We start from the raw sequence: 6,489 nt of genomic DNA, 5'->3' as shown, positions 1-6,489 counted from the left end.
TATCCCTAATGAGCACTAAAAAATATTGAACATAATATTAGCAAATAGGCTACCAAGATATTTTTAGAAGATTATATGGTATCATTAGACTGGCTTTATATAAGCAATGCAGGGTTTGTACAATATAAACAAAACGATAAATGTTATAGATGGTATTAATTACTGAAATGATCAAGAGACTATACCAATAGTGTTGAAAAAATGTTTTACAAAACTCCATGTCATTTTTGTTTAAAAAAACAACCACCTCAACACTACAAAGCTTAGGAATAAACATAACCGAAATCTCTAACATCTATCATTGCATCTATTCCAAATTAAGAGCAAATGTTACATGTAATAGAGAAAGATTGGAGGTTTCCAATAAGATCTGGGGTAAGGCAAGGATACCTAATACAGTCACTGCTATTTAATATAGGGTTAGATATGTTAGCTATAGCAAAAAGGTGAGACAAAATAAACTAAGGGGACAAATGGAGACAAAAGAGGGGAACTATTGTTTTTTGCAGATAATATTCTCTATCTGAAGAATCTTAAAAGACAAGTAAAAAATTAAATGAAACAATTTAACAAAGTTTCAGGATACAAAATAAATGTGCCATTCACTGCCATTTCTGTTTATTACCAACAAAACCCAACATGAAGAGTTAGAAAGAGAAATGTCATTCGAAATTACTACATAATGACCGGGAGATCTATCTACCAAGATATACCCAACAATTTTATTTATACAACTAACAAAACATTCTTTGCAGAAATAAAAATTGACACAAATAGGTGGAAAAATGTTAATTGTTTATGTGTAGGCTTAGACAATATAATTAAAATGATAATACTACTTGAATTTATTTACTTACTCAGTGACATTCCAACCCAACTCCTGAAGGATTATTTTATAGAATGAAAAATAAATAGATAACAAGTCCTATGGTTCATCATCAAAAGCAGTAATCATCCAAATCATTTAGTTCTAGCTAAAATCCAATTCAGAACCTAAGGAACACAGCAGCACCGTATATAATGAACACTAAAACCCTCACCACTCAGGTGAAAGCTCACTGTTTAAACCACAGTACTGGGAAAATTGGAAAACAGCTTGGCAAAAATTGAATATAGATCAACATCTAACACCATTCCCCAAAATAAGATCCAAATAAATACATGACTTAAGACAGAAAAGATGACATCATAAATAAGAGGAGCAAGAAAAAAAATTATTTTTTTATATCTATGGATAGGGTTTGAGTTCATAGCTAAACAAGGGACAGAGAGGACCACAGAAGTTGAAATGGACAACTATGATTATATAAAAGTTATGTTTTATGCAAAAAACTCACCCATTTAAAATTAGAATAATTAGAATAAGAAATGGTAACTGGAAAATCTTGGAAGCAAATTTCTTTGATGAAGCTCTCCTTTCTATAATAAATTACTGATTCAAAATTATAAGAATGAAATCCCTTCTCCAAATAATAGAGAGAGGATATGAAAAGGCAGCTATCAAAGGAAGAAATCTAAGCTATTCAAAATAAAATGTTCTAAATCACTCACTTCTGCAGAATTACACATTAAAGCAACTCTGAGGCTCTACTTCACCACCACCATCAGATTGGCAAAGACTACAAAAACAGAAAATGACAAATAATGGAAGGAGTAAAGGGAAATGGGCACATTAATGCACTGGTGGTAGAGCTGTAAATTGGTCCAGCCATTCCGGAAAGTCACTGTACATGGCCTCTGACTGGACAATACCATATTCAGTCTATATGTGAAGGAGATCGAAGTGAACAGAAAATGGTCTTTATATCCAAAAGGAAAAAACTAAAAGAAAAAGAGAATCATTGAGACAATCTTTTTCAAAACTGCCAGGAATAGAAAAAAGGCCAGAATACACAGGCAAGTGGAACATCTTTGGGTAAAATTTGTTAAACACTTAAACGGAAAAGCAAACCATACCTAATAAAGATCTGTAGTTTCAGTTATGTTCCTCCTCTTCTCTTCTCCTATGAAAGTGAAAATGTCGAATTTTTGTTGGTCTTAAGTTTAGAACGAAAATATTTTAAAAATAATTGCAAAAATAAAGATGCTAGAACTATTCTGTTCATTATATGCCAAAAAACTCAAAAATGAAAAAAAATGAATAAATGTTCACAAAAATATAAAATTCCCAGAATATTGGGAAATGGAGGATTTCAACAACTGCATCACAAGTTTAAAAAACTAACAACTCTATAATTATATTGCAAAAGGGAAAAAATTCAAGTACAAATGAATTTTCTTAAACATTCTGAAAATCATTAGCTCTACAAGTATATAATTTGTTCCCAAAAATAAAAGGAAGACACCCTAAAAAATTTCTTTTGTGAAACATGTATGGTCCTAGATAACCAAATCAGGGAAAGGTAAGACAGAAAATCACAACTATAGACCAATATTGTTAATGAATATTGTGCCAATATATTGAATTAAATATTAGTAAATAAATCAAGCTATACAAAAGACTTTTTAACATTATCAAGTTAGTTTTCTGCCAGAAATGTAAAATCTCTTTAAAATTAACAGAATTATAAACAGACTATTAATAATACAAGCAATAAATGGCACATGTTTAAATCATTACAAAATCCCTTATCAATAATGGACCTCTTGGGAAATGTGGTTTTCTCTACTAGAAGGAAAGAGTGAAGGATTATGGAAGGGGGAAGCCTAGAGGGACAAGAGAAACCTAGAAATTTTGGTTCTTAATTGAGAAGCAAATGTTCAACATAAGCAAAACAGGGTATTCCTTTCTAGGATAATTGAATAGTGAGCGCATAGAGCCTTATCCAGCTCACTGACCCAATTAATGATCAATCTGCCAGGAGACAATTTGCTATTTTGCTGAATAAACATATTTGTCATAATCTGGGGCATGATGAGATTATTTCATTCCTGCTCTCTTTCCACTGTACCTCATTTCCCCCTTACACATTGCTACCCTCTGGAATTTTTTGTTCCTTTTAAATAATGTTTACTTATGGGCTATAGTTTTGTGAGGAGTTTTGTCTCCAAAAGAAAGATAACCCCAATTTTGTTTCATTCTAAGTGAATAAGAGCTATAAGAGAGGAAGAAAGGACAAAAGGGAAACTGATATAACTGCCTTAGACTTAACCATGAATTCTGTATGTAGTTCCCCTGTTTACTATACAAAGAGGGATTTCAAATGTATATACAGAGAAATTCTGAAAATCCATTTATGTTAAATGCTAAAAAGAAATAGAAGCATAAATGGCGTATTCCTTAAAATGGTACGCATTCATTATGGAAAATCAATGACTAGCATTATGTTTAGAGGAGAAATACTAGAGGGGTTTCCAATAACACAAGAGGTAAATCAATGATATATATTATCATTATCATTATTTAATATTGTTCTAAAACTACCAGTTTGAGCAATAAGATGAAGGAACAAAAGAAATCGAGAAAATGAGCTTAAGCAAAGTAAAAACGAAACTATAAACTATTTGAAAATCATATGATATCTTCCTTACAGAACTCTAGAAACTCAGCTTAAAAATAACCAGTAAACCAATGTCCCTCACACCAAGATTGGCAAATTTCTTGTATATTTGAAATGGAACCCAGCAGGAAAGCACAGAACCATTTCCATCAAAAACACCTACAAAATAAATAAAATATCTTTGAGTTAATCTACGAGGATACATGCAGGGTTCATTTGAATCTAATACCCCAAAATACAGAAATGAATAAGTAAAGAATTTGTAGCATTTACTATGTTCAAAGGACTGCAGTAACCACTGGATACACAAAAAGAAAAACAGTCCCACAGGTGGCTAGGTGGTGCAGTGGATAGAACACCGGCCCTGGAGTCAGGAGGACCTGAGTTCAAATCCAGACTCAGACACTTCATCATGGCATAACTGTGTGACCTTGGGCAAGCCACTTAACCCCATTGCCTTGCAAAAACCTGAAAAAGAAAAGAAAAGAAAGAAAGAAAGAAAGAAAGAAAGAAAGAAAGAAAGAAAGAAAGAAAGAAAGAAAGAAAGAAAGAAACAATAGTCCATACTCTCAAGGAGCTCCCATTCTAATGGGGGGGAAGGAATAATACTTAAAGAAGAGTCTCAACTACAAGTCAAATGGAAAAGTTCCATAGTCCTTAGGATGCAGCAGTAAACTTGATAATACTTGTTTAAAGTCATTTGAAAAAATATCATTGTCTAATGTTAATCATTGCACAGGACCAAGAACTTGGCAAGAAAATCTCTTTTCTGGGTCTTCTATAGGCCATGACCTCTGGAGGAGCAGTTGCCAAAGCTGCATCTCAACAAGGCTTATTCCCCAGGATGATGGCTAGGCAAAAGAGGATCTGATGTTTTGGAGGATGCTATCATTCCCAAGGTTCTTGAGATCAGGGACTTTGATTTATTATATCATGTACTGAGGGGAGATGGGCAAGATGGTAGTAGCTGTGGTCTGACCTTTTCAGCATCTGTTGCCCTTTGTCTTAGCTCCAGAGTGCTTTGCTGCTTCAATTAGATTGTTTTGCCTATCCTACGGGTGGTAGTTTGGAAAAACATCAGCCAAGGAAGTCAACCACACTGCCACGGAGAGAGAAACAATTCCAGTGACAAAACTCAGAGACAGCTCCATGGCCAAGTAGTGATTCATGCATGCCAAGGCTCTTAGGAAAGACCAGGATTAGAGAGGAAAAGATATCAGTTCCAGGGACAACAGAGGTCTCCAAGCAGCCTACAACAGTACCACAATATCCCTAGCTTGGTCTTCCCATGATCCCATCATCAACAATGTCCAGAGTACAGCTCCCCTAGAACATCCAGGTGTCAGGAGGAGCCTAGAGCTGGGAGGACCTAAATTCAATCCACCCTGACAATTGACATTTAATAGCTGTGTGACCTTAGGCAAGTCACTAAACCCTGATTGCTTTGCATTCAAAGCCATCTTTAGTCTTGCAGATTCCTCTCTGGCCACTAGACCCAGATGGATCCAGAGGAGAAAGTGAGGCTGGTAACTTGGCACAGTATCCCCTCACTCAAGTACAATTCACTTATTTGCCATGGCATCACCTCCCTAATGCCATGATCGTCTTTGAGAACAAAGAGCAAACATCAATCATCATCATCATCATCATCAGTTCATTTAGAAGGACTTATTAATGGGAGGAAAAATTAATTGCTCATGGTTGCATTATGCCCATATAATTGTACTATTTATAGATTCAGTAACATGCCAAACTACCAAGGCATTGCTTTAGAGATTGAGACAAAATAAAATTCATCTGATGTAGCAAATGGTCAAGAATCTCAAGGGAAGTAGCAGCTTAGTAGTGTCGTGGATGGAGCACAAGCTCTGGAGTCAGAAGGACCTAGGTTCAAATTCAACCTCAGATACTTACTAGCTGTGTGACCCTGAGCAAGTCGCTTAGTTCTGATTGCCCTCCAAAAAAATTTATAAAAAAAGAATTTCAAGGGAAAAGATAGCAAAAAACTAGAATTGAAGGAAGCCATGAATACTATATCTTAAAATGTGTCATCAAAATTTATCCAACCACCTTCATACTTCAGGAGGAAAAAGAAAGGAGTTAGCAAGTAGAAGTAATCCACAAAGTGGGGAATTGTTAGCTTCTGGGGTAGAAATGACAACTTCAGTTTTCTGAAACGAAAAAAAGACGACCAAGCAAAGTAAAAGTAAAAAAAAAACAAGGAACACAATGGGGCAAGACCATAATGCTGCCATAACCATATTAGGAACTCCCAAAAAGAATGTGGGCTGGCCGAAAGGACTTGCAAAGAAGCTCAAAAGAATGGAAGGGAGAGCTAAAAAGTGCTATGCATGGCTCAGAAGAGAATCTGGGAATCTTTAACTAAGCAACAAATCTCCTACTAGATAATGGAGCAAAGACAACAGTTTCCTGCCTAATACACAAACTAACAGCATGAAGCCAAAAGACAATCAACATCTGAGGTTGCATGCTCCTATCATACATGACTCATAATAAATGATAATTCACACAAGCCCATCAAGCAGATGATGGTCGGCCAGGCATCAGGCAATGATTAAGGTGGCAAAACAACTAGGAGAAAGAAAATGATTGGACCATGATGAGCCAGAAGGCAAAATAAGATGGCTTATGCCCAAGGGGAACTGACTGTGCCAAGTCAATCAAAAGCCTATATGTGCTTTAATGGGGAAAATAAGCGAAAGCATGATCAGAGTCTGGTTTGTAACCATTCCCTTTGACAATGGCAGCCTTGAACTGCATCCTCAGAGAGACAAAGAAATCCCGATTAATTAACCAAATTCGGCCTACTCAAAAGGGTGATCAAACAGTAGGTATGAGAGGGAGAGAGAAAAACCATCTTCACTTCTGGAAAGCACCACTTAAGAACCAATGAGGGATCAGAGGCCCACTCTAGGGCTGGTCCAAAAAGCCCAAACAGAAAAACAAGCCAACATAAAAGTGGGCTATG

The sequence above is a fragment of the Macrotis lagotis genome, chromosome X (genome assembly GCF_037893015.1).
Source record: "Macrotis lagotis isolate mMagLag1 chromosome X, bilby.v1.9.chrom.fasta, whole genome shotgun sequence".
Lineage (NCBI taxonomy): Eukaryota > Metazoa > Chordata > Mammalia > Peramelemorphia > Peramelidae > Macrotis > Macrotis lagotis.
This window is presented reverse-complemented; position numbering follows the sequence as displayed.